At 34.9% G+C, this 15,000-nt stretch overlaps 1 protein-coding gene across 6 annotated transcripts in view; it reads left to right on the forward strand.

The window, feature by feature from the left end:
• The window catches only part of LOC106881143 (uncharacterized), a 406,256-nt gene that overhangs the window by 1,642 nt on the left and 389,614 nt on the right, over positions 1 to 15,000 (forward strand). For 4 of the 6 annotated variants that reach the window (XM_089349356.1, XM_089349360.1, XM_089349358.1 and 1 more), the window contains exon 1: positions 806 to 1,960. The gene's annotated coding sequence lies outside the window, so the exon portion shown is untranslated. Of the gene's footprint in view, positions 1 to 805; positions 1,961 to 15,000 lie in introns of those variants that run through there. The other 2 variants (XM_089349353.1, XM_089349355.1) reach the window with 1 other exon arrangement.

The raw sequence follows: 15,000 nt of genomic DNA on the forward strand, positions 1-15,000 counted from the left end.
GTTAGAAATAGTGACGCTTGCAAATCCGTACATATGTTGTACAGAAACACAGATGTGTTTGTGGATAAAAAGTAAAAGTGGAAGAACTGCATTCAAAACAATAAGATTCTACCCGACCACTGACGATTGATTCTACCCACTTCTTAAGCCTATGTGCTGTGTACGTATAAACGTGTGCGTAGAAGCGGCACGTATGTAAAACTATAAATACAAAAAGTCCAAGAAGCTATATAGTTGGATCATATATTTGTCTTCTAACTATATTTCCCCCCTCTCTCTCTTCCCCCTCTTTCTGTCGTCTGTATATCCATCAATCTATCTAATTGCTCCATCCGTGTATTTATCTATCTTTACTGCTACCGTCACCATCAGAACTATTGCAACCTCTGCTACTATGCATGTATATGTGCATGTATGACAAGCGGTCGGTTGTTGTCACAGTCTTTGACTTTCCTAGTCAGTCTAGTTATGGTGAACTCTTGCCTCTGTCCATGCACACAGTCTCTTCTCTTTACTTCGAAAGCTAACAAGACACACACATACATATACACACAAACACGCATACACACACACACACACACATACACACACACGCACGCAGAGAAAGAGAGAGAGGGAGAATATGAACTGTGAGTGATTGCGCACTGACAGTCATAGGTATATATACATACATGTGTGTGAATATGTGAGAAAGAGAGATCACGAGAAGAGGAAAGACAGTCATATATATTCAGAAAGAGTGGGAGGGAGCTCTCCCTCTCCCCCTCTCTCTCTCTTTCTCTTTCTCTTCAGCAAAACAGAAAAAGAGTGTGCAGTCAAATAGAAAGCGAGAGGAGTTTCGAGATAGTTAGTGAGAAAAAGACAAGCACAACAGCCAGATAAACAGCGAGAAAAACAGTGACAAAGTGAAGGAAGCAAAGAGAGTAATAGACAAAGGTGGGGAGAGAGAGAGAAAGAAAGAAAGAAAGAAAGGGAGAGAGAGGGATACCTGATTCTTCCGACACCGTACCTCTTGGACAAGCCTGCTGCTACTACTGACTGTCCTAAAGGTCGACGAGGCCTCTTTGGTCTTGCATTCACGGACTGAACCTTGTTTTTCAGATTCTTCCTTTGTCTTTCCAAACCTCAGATAAGACCCGCCAGCCCACAGATTTAACCCTTTTCCGATGTTTGCCTGAGGATAATACCATTTACATTTTTTTATTATTATTATTATTATTTATTTATTTATTTATTTATTGTTGTTGTCCACCACAAACGGAGTCATCATTATTTTTTTTTCATCTACGTTTATAGCTTAGGGAGGGAGAGAGAGAGAGAGACAAAAAAAAAAACTAAAAGAGAGAGAAAAAATGCAGTTTGGATTTCGGAAGAGTGCATAGTTAGAGAGGAGGGGTGTCGGCAGGTACTGGTGACGGCAGCGGCGGTGAGTCGGTGGGTGGTGGTGACGGGCAGAGCGTAGCGGTGGCAGCAAGTTGGCCCGAGGGAATGCTAAAGAGAGGATGCCATACGTGCAGCGAGGTAGTAATCAGACAAGCAAAGAAGATAGTCAAAATGGACTGGCACAAGTCGGCCCTCTTCTAATTTCTGCCATAACCGCCGACTCTCTGCTCTCTCTATGGATATACATATATATTCATTTATGTATATATGCATTTGTAGATATTTAACGTATTTCTCCCATGTATACGCGCATGTGTATAGATTTCTTTCTTTCTTTTTCAATAGATGTATATACATATATGTATATATGAACATGTGTGCGTGTATGTCACCAGCAATGCAAAGATAAGAAACTACTAAGTTTTTATGACACACACATCAACATACATATACATACAGACACACACACACCGGACATTTTCTCGTTGATTTCTGCTGACACTCCGACGTCGTTTACTACTACTACTACTACTACTACTACTACCATCACCACCACGATGAATGGATTATACATGGGGTAAGTTACAACGATTTCTTTCTTTTCCACGGCATGCTTTATTGTTATTGTTTATTATTATTAACATCAAGACCGGCTCTTTCTATATTACTATCATTATCATCATCGTTATTATTATTATTATTGTAACACGATCATTGTTCGTTCTGTTATTATTTCATTCAATATCAATTTCATCCGCCTTCTTCGTCATCACCTTGAAAATTTATAGTACAGTCCGAGAGCAAGCAAGGTGGTGATGTTGATCGAGGGAGATGTGATTGACCAGATCCGAAACAATCATTCGTTACATGTCTGGCACCGAAGCTTTGGTGCCAGAGGTAGTGTTTTTTCTTCTACTACAGCAGTTGCTGGTGTTGGTGGTAGTGGTGGTGTAGGTGATGATGTTGATGGTCAGATGTGTAAGACAAGTTCCAGCATACAGGTTGCAGCATGGAAGCACCATTTTCCTTTAATCTATATATTGCTTTACAGACTAAAGAAATCACATTTCGCCCTCGTTTTTTTTATTATTATTATTATCATTCTATCTCTCCATCTCCTTTAATTTTCCAAATCCTTTCGCCAAGAAGGAATTGTAGCTTAAGTTCAGTTTCTATAGTATTTTATTCGTTCATTGATCTTATCTTTCTACCTGTCAAATTATCTTCCTATATATATCTCCGTCTATTTTCCCTGTTTTTCTCTGTTTATTTGTTTTTCTATCTAATGTCAAATTGTCTGTTTAATATTTATGTCTATCGGTCAAAATACTGTGTATTTATCTATTGATCTAATGTCTTTAATACGTGAATCCGTATAGCTGTCTCGTAAATTTTGTTATTCTATACGACCGTTTATTTATCTGTAATCCCCCGTATTAATCAATCAACTGAATAATCTACCTACATACATAATATATAATATCAAACATAATGCAGTATTTATCTGTGTCTACCTTTTTTTTTTATCGTAATACAGTGATTATCTGAATCTAACCGACTATCGATTGATTGAACGATCGACCGATCGATCGATAGATAGATGTATATGCATGTGTATAGCTGTATTTGGTACGTGAGACATCTTCCCTCTTAGGAACCTAATACACTGACTAAAAGGTGTCCATACAATGGTAGTGCTGTTAATACGACTGCCTGCATTGGCATCCTTGTCGTTTTGCCAATGCACACATGCATGGTTTACATAACTGGAAGCAGCAGCCATCGTCCATCTGTCTTTACACGACTTACTTGCATGCTGAGCGCCTTAAATAACACCGTTCCGTTCTAATGGTGTTGTTATTTACTCACTGCCGCCGACTCTTCTGTTATATTGTCCAGTGTCGACACAAGCACTTGCATCATTCATACTAATTGTCCAGCTGCTTGTCTTCGGCCATTCTACCTCTGTCCGTCTGTCTGCGTGTCCATACATATGCAGATACGGACGAAATAAAAAAGAATAATAAAAAACACATCTCCGGAAACTAGAACTTTTAGCGCGCACTTCCACTTCTAAATTTACAGATCGTTTAACTGAATTTTTTTGTTTCTTTCGTAGTTTTTCTTAAAACAAAACTTTAGAACTCTGGTCTACCTTATGTTTAATATTTATGTGTTTTTCTTAAATTTCAAACATTGTTCCTATCAGTAATAGACAGAAATTTGATAAATTATATACACGTACTGTTATTTTAGTTTAGACATGTTAATATATCTATATGTATGTATGTATGTATGTATGTGGATATATATATATATATATATATATATATATATATATTGTGTGTGTGTGTATAGCAGAGATTTAAAAAAAACAACACATTTTCATTGATAAATTTATATTCATGACTATGAATATAATGAAACTACATGTAAATACAGATGTTCACGGGTTTATATATGCATTATACATTCACACACACATACACACACAAATACCGACGTAATTTAATAGTGAAAGTACGTGCATATAGATATATTAAGACATGTGAACATGCATTTCAATACTGAGTATATTTGAAAAATACCACTTAAAAATACCTTAACGTTGATGCATAATAATTTGGTTATATATAATACATTTCGCTTCATTCATGATAGAATCTCTTTCGCTCTCTCTCTCTCTCACACACACACGCACACGTTATATTGCGAAACAGAAGTCGGTGTCCGATCGTTTGTTTGTTTGTTTGTTGGCCGATGCTTTTTTTGCTTGTTTCAGAAGATAATCTCGTCCTGCTAAGAATGTTATGTGGATGGACATAACAAATGCAAGATACTTTGACAGTAGAGGCAAGAAATAAACATAGAGAGGTAAATGAAATAAATAGAAGAAAATAAACAACAAAACAAAAAACAAAGAGAATTAATGCGAGAGTGGGGGGGGGGATCAAACAAGAGTATATTCGGTAGGAATAATGTGACAGCTTGTCTGTATGTAGTCCTTGACGTCGACACTGAGAATATTCAATGTCCATCAATGCTAACAGGAATGAAGTGAGAATAGAAAACGAGGAACGGGAAGAAAGTTAACAAAAAAAAAAAGGTGGGGGGAAAGAAACAAAACAATAAATCGTATACTTGACAGCCACGTGGGAGAAGAAATGAAAAAAAAATACATAAAATATAGTTAACATGGATGAAACACATCCTGACTAGCAAACTGATTTTTTTTCCCTCCCCTTTGTAATGTCCATGTTTAAGACGTAATTCTACGAGGCTACGTTTTGAGTTACGAGTCTTTACATGAATAGAAAAAAAATTCTATACCTAGACTTGTTTGTGTGTATGTGTGCATACATATATATATATATATATATATATATATATACACACACACACATATATATATATGTATATATATATATATATATATATATATATATATATATATATATATATAATGTGTGTATGTAGGTATATGATATGAGAGACATATATTGCTCTAAATAAGTGAGGACTGATTAATTTTGATTTATCAAATATCTAGTTATTTAACAGGTAAATTGATAATTACTGTATTGTTAGGCTTTTTGTCTGTTTCGGTGAGCTTCTGTTCATAGTCCCGATTTTTTAAAATAATAATAATAATAATAATGATAATCATATGTATGTATGTATGTATGTATATATGTATATAATAATAGTCTGTTTATTTCTATGACTACCAAAAATTAGTTTTAAATAGTTTGCTCCTCTGCTCGGTCCGTCGTTGCATTTGTTAAGACGAATTGAGTTGTGTTTCTGTTCTATGCGCGCACGTGTGCTCGCGTGCACAAATACGCACAGATGTAAACACACACTCACGCATGCATGCATTCACAAATACGTGCGCGTGTACACACGCACACACATATATATGAGAGAGAAAATTGATAGATGTACCTTATATGTTATACAAAAACATCTTTTTCTCTGTACGCTCATAAAATTGAAAGCTATTCTTTAAAGCTATGCCCATGGAATAGTTATTTTGTTTTGATATCTTTTGAGACTTGTGGGTTCAGAATTCTGACTACATGACTTAATTTCTTCATCACTACTATATTCTTGAGGAATATAAATATTGTAAACATCATTGTGAAGCATATCAAGATGTACTTCTTGCAATAGTACAAATAGAGTCCTAAAGGTGTGTGTAGAATTTATGTATGATTATAGTTATAAAGATGTTTACACGCCCGCACACATATTATCTATCTATCTATCTATCTATCGATATATATATACATACATACATAGATACACACATACATACATACATACATATATATATATATATATATATATATATATATATATGTATGTATATATATATATATATATATATATATATAATTTATTATTTAAATGAACGTCACGCATCCATCTCCAAGTATATATATATATATATATATGTGTGTGTGTGTGTGTGAATGTATGTATGTATGTATGTATGCATGTATGTATGTGTGTATATTTAACTTATGGTATACACACTGAGTCAGATCCTGGATGATCTCGAACCTGTTTCAACACACGGAAAATATAATTAACCGAAGTACCATAAGACACCCACTCATACTCATTATTCACAATTACTAACCTACGATACAAAAACAGAGTTCACAAGTTCTATTTCATAGACATTGATGAGGATCTTTGCCTCTCAGTTATATCCACTGTCCATAATAGTTAAACACTCATTTTGTCAACTCCGTACATATATAGTAATTGCAAGGTCCCCTCTTGAGAAGGTCTCCACACATCTTCGGTATTTGCAAGAATCCATTCATGCATGTAGTATATTCAGTATATCTCTAACCTTATTAAGATAATCCTCTCATACTGTTACACTGGAGGTAAGGTACCCGTGTGAAGATTCTGTACAAGTTTTGTAACACTAGTTAAACAGTCATTGCATGTTAAACACTTATATCAGCATTTATTAAGTACTTTTGTGGGTTTCAGAGCCGTGTGAAGTTTACTTTTGTTCGTTTCCATACTGAAAAGTTGTCCGTTGTTTGTATAAAATGGTAAATCTGCTAGGCTCTATTCATTTATCCCATACGTATATTATCACAAAGGTACTTAGCTACTTGTTGGAAGAATTCAACTGGTAGCGTACTCCTTGAATGTTACGTAACGCTAGGTGTAGCAGCCTCGAGTATCTTACATACATACATACATACATTCACACACGTGTGTGTGTGTGTATTCTTTTTAATCTTTTACTTGTTTCAGTCATTAGACTGCGGTCATGCTGGGGCACTGCCTTGAAGAATTTATAGCCGAATTTATCGACCCCCCCCCCCAGTACTTTTTGCTTGAAGCCTGGTACTTATTCTGTCTATCCTTTTTGCCGAATTACTAAGTTACGGGGACATAAACGCACCAACACAAGCGGTAGAGGTGTGGGACATATATATATATATATATGTATATATATATATATATATATATATATATATATATATATATATGTTTGTATGTATATATGAGATATACGCACATTAGTGGGGGAAAATGTCCCTGCTTGTAGTTCTCAACTCCAACAGAAACCAGTAATGTTGTACTTATGGTTGTTTTGTAAGTACATGCGCCCATAATACTGTCGGATAGTTTACTGCTGATAGGCTAACCCCTTAACGGTGCCTTGCAGAGATATCTTTCTGTATTGATTTCAAAATATTTCTTGTTAGCATCATGGATTTATGCGTATCAGTAACCGTTCACCATTCGTTAGATCTGTTTAGATGTACCCGTTACATAGTTTCTGTATTTTCAGATTGCTCCAACGATTGATTAGCGATCTTTTGTATTTATTTGGATTAGTGATAAATATCCGTCTGCATTTCGTGGCATTATTGCATACAAAATATTTGACAGGTTTATAATTCTCTATTATTTGCACTGGCTACCCGTTGATGTATTCATTCATTTATATCGGGGTGCGCCAGGATACATCTGGTTTGTAGCATTATTCTATTTTCACCCTGCCAAATCTGGTGCCTCAGTTTTCTTAAAAACACCTCTTCTACCCGTTCATAGTTTGGTCATTCAATAGATCTTTGTTTCGATATTTCATGTTCAACTTTTCGTAAACATACTCTGTTGCAAGTCAAGACAGACACTCCTCGTCTGTACAGGCGATTCAGTTGTTTACAAATATTGTTATGAACACGCGGCGATGAGCACTTTCGCGAAATGTATGTCTCTACATAGATGCGTAAAAGTAGGGCCTCGATCGGAATAATGTTCCTTGTTTTGGATCTAATGAAATTTGTGGTATAAGAATGAATCGCTTAGTGACTGGACTGAGAGTACTATCACAATATTAGAGTATTTGACGCCAAGGGTTTATTATATTTAAGGCTGCGCGGGGACCCACACGCACACACTCACGTGTGTGTGTTTATGAATGCGTTTTGCGGAAAGTTTAAATCATTTTGATACTGAGCTTGCTAAAGATGCTTTTGTGTATAACACTTTAAAATTTCTATTAAACAATTCAATAATCAATATAAATTCTTATGAAAATATTTGTGTGTGTGTGTGTGGGGGGGTGCATTGAAAATGATAAAATGATACGTATTTATAAATACAAACTTACTTGTAAGATTGTGTGTAAGCGGTAAGTGTGCATGTGTGCATTCAAAAACAAGTGTGTGCATATATAAATACAAACACATGTATGCTAACAAATCCGCAAATAATACGCACCAACGCATACACACGCATCTTCTGTATATGTCACACACACACACACACACACACACACACACACACACACTACAGACATGTATATTATATACTATATACATATATACATACATACATACATACATACATATATATATATATATATATATATATATATATATATATATATATATAGTTAAATTATGCTATACATGTATGTCCGTATATGTGATATATACATATATATTAATATACATGATATTTATGTAAATGATATGGATATATATTTTCTATATTATATATACTATAGGTATAGCAAATAATTTAGGAATAACATTATGCGCACCCGTGTGTGTGTGTATTCTTAAGAACAAGGCTTTCTCATAGAGAAATCTCTATAATCTTCAAATTTGTTACCAGAGGTGTAATTTTTTTACGTGTTGTATATTCTACACAGACATGCATGTACACACATACACATACGCCACTGTTCCGATTTACACTATTCCGATCTACATAAATACCACTAGTTGACAATATACAGAACAAACAATTAAAATAAATATTAGTACGGATTTTAATATATTTGGTTTTGCTATTTTACATTCTCGTCAATGAGTATATAACATAATATTAGTATTAATAATGATAATGCTTTCTTATTGTTCTACCACTTACCACTTTGATAATTGTTGTTTTTTTTTAATATAGACACAAGGTCTGAAAAGTTGGGGGTGGGGGTACTAGTCAATTAAATCGACTCCAGGACTTAACTGGTACTTATTGTATCGATCCGGAAGGATGAAAGGCCGACTTTCTAACGTAGACATGCGGTCGGTAATATTATATGAAGGGTGTAGCCGATGTCGTCGATTGCTGTACTTGACAGCTACTCTTATTTTATCGAGCCTAGAGGAATGGAAGGCTAAGATACCTTTGTCAGTTAATCAATGGTAATAATAAGACAAAAATCACGGTCTCCCCTTTTTTTTTCTGTACCTTAGAAACTTGACGTCTTGTGTCTATGTAAAATCAATAATCTACAAGAGACATTAGAGGTAAGCGCCCGACAAGTCATTCCGCAAACCTGATTTTGAAATCAATTCACTTTAATTAACACCACAAGGCCTCTTATAAGAATACGAGGCATTCAGTCGTATATCTGTACCTTTCTATATACCCACAAAACCTTGCGTTTATGTAAGGAGATTTTATTGTTTACATCTCGATCCGTGTTTTGCGTGAAGCAACTGCTGCAGAAAATAATTCAATCGAGAGTTCTTTGTATCTGTTTACTAATGAAAGCCGTTTATATCACAAGAAATACGTTAGCAGTACATTTTCATAGTCAACGGGACAAAGTCAATGAACGATTTGTCTGAAACCGGCCGTTTTAAACTTTTAACATATTTTACATGAAAGCATTTCTTTAAATGTTGAAGTAGTCCTCACACATACGCAGAAAACACGATTTCTAATATACAGCTAGCTATTCTATTTGTGGTTATGTATTTTGTGTACATCTTCAAATTTTAGAAAACAATAGAAAAAAAAGATTTGTACCTAAAACAAGTTTTTTTGTTTTTTTTTTATCGGTATTTATGAAGTTGTAAAGTTAAGTTCTTCAGAGAAAATGCACACACACACAAATTGCGCACGTTCGCTCGTGCAGTTCATGAAGCGGGAGACATACATTTGCGTATGCATGTATCTATATCGATGAATGTGTTGTGTGTGTGCTAGTGTTCATGTGTGTGTGTGATCCCATATAAGACTAATGATGTACCGTGGAGTGGGTATATGCCTTGTTACCAAATATATAAAACACATACAAATGTGTGTGTGTTTGTATATATATATACACACACGCACAAGCACACACATGCATGCGCGTAAACTCACACACGCACGCTTGCGTGTGTGCATGTATGTATATATATATATATATATATATATAATCACATCTTTGATGGTTGTGGTAATTTTTTTTTAGTTAACCTTGTGTTGATGATATAACCACGCATTGACGCTTGAAATGCTAATATTGTCAACCACTATTTGTTAACAATTTTCAATTAGCAGATTTTGTTTGTTTCTGTTTAATTGAAGCATTCTATATTTTATTTATTGCAAGCGATAAAAACCAAATAATCCTTTTAATTTTTTTTTTCTTTGAGAAAGGGAAATCGATTCTTCCGTGCAATTCCTTTATTATAATATTCCAGACTAGTAAATCAAACGGAGCTGACCATATTCTTTCCGAAAATATACAAAATCTCCCTTTCGTTATCTCTCCATCTGTCAATCCTTCTGGTGTGTTGTCCTTGCGCTTACTGATGTTATGAATTAAAACTGGTTTACTGATTCACGTCACTGAAAACATGTTCTCTTTACAGTTTTATTTTTATTTACATAAACACAAAACCCCTCAATAATGTGTAACAAACGGGTTGTTGTGGCAACCATGCCTCTTCCAACAACAGTTGTGGTGTAAAAAAACAAAGGGTAGCTCGAAGTGAGAATCGAAAGTTGCTTGTATAAAAGGCAAGAATAGTTATTTCTTAAATGGCATGAAAGCTTGCGATTTGTATGAAGCAAGAAATGGGAATAATTTCCTCAATGTCACAGGTCAAGTGATTGAAATGATATAGATTTAATTGAGAATCGAAACTGGATTTCACTTACAGAGTCTCTACATACTGCATAAATATTCCTTTTTATATTACTTAGGGAAATCATTTTTGAATTGATTCTGTTCTCACTTTTATTTATCTTATTGGTTCTAGAGATACAAAAGCCAAATTTTGATCCGATCAGACTTCAACTCGGAAATGTGACTTTAAAAAAAAAGATTTTTTTTTTAATTAATGAATGTGAGCAGACTACAAAACTACGACTTCGTTAATATTAACCCAATGTAGTGAATAAAGCCTAAAATTTATAAGGTGTGTCGGGATGTTGTGATTTTCACACCTTGGAAATCGAGACAGAGTTGTACTCGTCCAAATAGAGTCGTTTTTTTTTTCTTTCCTTTCTTTTTCCGCCATGCCCTGACGATAACCATTCAAAACTAATAAATTCTTTTATAGTTTGCTACCTTCTCATAGATAGAAAAAGAGGAATTATGATTATACAGTTTTTTTATGCCTATCTAAAAGACAATAATATATCTACTGAAGTAAACAGCAGAAGAATCGAAACCGAGTTGCTGACTCATCTCATTTCAAGCACTTGCCACTTACTCCACGATCACAGCAATAACATCGCTATTATCAAATATCCCAGACCGCTCCGAAACGTCTGTCGTCGTTATAGTTGTTGTTACTGCTGCCGTTTTCTCCCCCTCATTCATCCAACTGCCGGCTTTCTTTATATTCCTCCCCCCTTCTCTCTTTCTCCCTCTCTCTCTCTTTTTTCCTCTACACGCTACCGCACGACATTCTTTGCTCCTATCTTCCTGTGTCTGTCTGTGTATCTGCTGTCGGCTGGCAGGGCTTGGAGATCTCTTATGAAGGGGTTTCTGTCCATGATGTTATTCACATATCGTTGCAACTGATCTGTGTTATTATTTTTTTTTTCTTTCTGGTCACTGTTTTGTGCCGACATAGGCTTTCGTATATATATATATATATAAATATACACACACATATATATATATATCGGAAAAGAAAACGGACTCTATATATATATATATATATATATATATATAAGGAAAGGAAAAACGGACTATAACACTCGCACATACATACACACACACATGCAATGAGAATCTAAACGACATGCCGATAAGTACATTGTTCGCCTATACAAGTGGAGGAGGGTAAGTGGTCATTTGCAGTTTCCTGATCGTTTCGATTTAATTATTGTTACGATATGTGTGCGCGCGCGCCTGTTTGTATGTTATTAGGATGGTAAAAAAGAGCGGAGGGAAAAAATCAGCGAAAAAAAAAAAAAAAAGGAACTGGGAAAAGTATTAAAGAAGATAGGATGAAATGAACAAAAAGGTAGTAATTCTAGAATCCGAAAGCTCAATGTTTCGATTCATCGTCGATAACAAAAAAATATGTTATGATGTTGATAAGTAAAAATACAACATAATACGAGGTTATGGCATAAATGATCTGATTCACACTTTTATTTTCATGCAACCCCTTTAGATTGTTTTCTCTTGATAAGATACCTTTTTTATTATTCTTTTTTTTCTTTCTTTTTTCCATATCTGTAACATCATAAAAAAATTTTTTTTCGTGCTTCTTTTACAAGCCTTTTAGCAGGCATGTGAAATGCTTTCGGACGGGTATCGAAACCAGCTAGCAGATACGGCTCGCTGAATCTTAATTACTTTACGGCGCATGTTTCGTAATTTAATTGTTTCTTAGATAAATAAGTATTGAAAAACTACTTCTTTTCCTTTATTTTTTGTTTATGGGAACTAAAAGTTGTCATTTTTTTTTTGTGTTTGTTTCAAAATCATCACTAACTTCCCATTTCTCCCTACTAAACATGTTATATCTCGTTATCTAAAGAATACTTATATTATTATCATCCATTAAAAAAAATCGATGTATCACTATTATTTATTTTATCTCTTTGAAAGGATAGCAAAGTAGATACCGTAAATCAATAACACCAATAATAATTCCTTTCATTAGCACAAGGCCTCAAATTGGAGCAGAAGGGACATATTTGACCAAGTCAATGGTCATTGTATCGGCACTTCAATTTTATCCTTCCTGTAGAGTTTGAAAGACGCAGTCGGTCTCTGTGTGATTTAAACTCGGGGCGTAGACGTATAAAACGAAATAGAGATAGTTTTTTTTTTCTTTTTCTGATGCTTCACCATTTCTCTTACTCAATCGCTTGTAAAAAAAATAATAACAGAAAAAAAGCTACTGTTAATTGTGATGATAGTTGTTATTGGTTTCAAATTTTGGCACAAGGCCAATAATCTCGAGTGAGGGGATAAGTACGATTACGTGGACTCCAGTGCTCGACCCCGAGAGGATGAAGGGAAAAGTTGACCTCGACGGAATTTGAGCTCAGAACATGAAAATGGGGTGAAATACCGCTAATCATTTTTGCCCGGCGAGCGAACGGTTCTACCAGCTCGCCGCCTTCTGATGATTGTTATTATTAACGCTGATAGTATCGATCTCTTACTCAAATATCGATTAAGTAACATTAACGATAACAAAAGTCACGTTAATGATATTTTTGTTCGATAGGTTAAATAGAATAGTGTGTCTTCTCAGAGATTATTTCAGACTGGCTACTGCAAAAAAAAAAAGAAGAAAAGAAAAATTGAGATACTAGAGGTTGTGAGGTTCATTCTTTGACGTGTTAATCATTCCACCTCGCATATTGTTGTCATTCGACGTTGTCTCGGTAAACAGAATTTAACACTGTCTCGACATTTGTTCCAGTTATTAGACTGCGACCATGTTGGGGCAGCGCCTTGAAGAAGTTTAGTCGAACGATTCGACCCCAGTACTTTAATTTAAAGCCTGATACTTATTCCATCGATATCTTTTCCCGAACCGCTTTTCAAACAGTGGAGGGGGACTGATACAAATTCACACACACACACGCCCTCCCAAATATATACATATATACATATACTATTGATGATAATCAGAAGAACGGAGGTTTTCCACATCTTTAATTTTATTGAACAATTATTTACGGCATTCTATAATGACGGGCTTCTTTCAGTTCCCCTTTTAACCAAATCCGCTCGCAACGCTTTGTTCAGTCCAGGGCTATAGTAGAAGGCACTTGTGCAATGCAGAGGGACCGAACCCGAAACCATATAGTATGAGAAGCAAACATTTTACCACACAGCCATGCCTGTGTTTGTGTGTATGTCAATTAATTAACACAACAGCTGACTAAAATATTCATAATTTTTTTACCGAAATCCTCAACACCAAGTGAGTCTTTTTTCTGTGTGGTGGTTTTTTTTTTTGTGGTGGGTTTTTTTTTTTTTTGGCTTCTATAGAGTGATATGTAGGACGACGATTGAAAAGTTTATGTTGTGAAACCTCTTGTATTCTTATTACGATAATAGAGAAATATTGATTTCATATTACGGCTGGTGATAATGAAATAAGACGTCAGAAATACTGCTAAAAACATCATCAATTCGACGGGGTCGATATTGCCTTTCAATCTCAAGGGATCAATAAAGATTTAGCTACGCATTGGGAATTATTTACCCGAGAGTGTTTCCTTCTCAAAACATGTGCCCTTGTAGCCAAGTGTTAAAAAAAACCTCAACACCATGTTGTAAGCGGGGAGGGTCAGGATCTTGTATGTTTTATGCTTTTATACGGCAATTTATTATATGTGTGTGCACGCACATACGTATATGTGAGATGGAGATATAGATATTATACATAGACGTACATAATATTTACTATCTAATATATATATATTATACATTAGATGTTATATACCATGTATGTGTATATATGAAATACACACACATTTTTATACATACATATGTATTTTATGTCCTATAAAGAACATAAAGGCAGACTGTGTACACCGCATCAGTTTCTTGCCTGCTGTTAACATAAACACACCCGCAAACATGCTTATATATTTATATATATATATATGTGTGTGTGTATTCACACACACACTCGACAGGTTTGTCCACAGTTTCTGTCTACCAAACACTTGCATATATATCCATACACGGTCCCGTCGTGTACGCGTGTGTATGCTTTTTACTCGATGTTTACTTTATGTCCCGTAACCGTAACTAAATCGTATGTGCAATGCCGTCCTGAAGTCGAAACCATCGTCTAAACCCTATGTGGTTGGTGTGTGTGTGCAGCCATGGTTATCTGTTAAACGAACCGTATGTTTCTA

Source organism: Octopus bimaculoides, chromosome 3 (genome assembly GCF_046866305.1).
Source record: "Octopus bimaculoides isolate indiv1 chromosome 3, ASM4686630v1, whole genome shotgun sequence".
In the NCBI taxonomy this organism is placed as follows: Eukaryota; Metazoa; Mollusca; class Cephalopoda; order Octopoda; family Octopodidae; genus Octopus; species Octopus bimaculoides.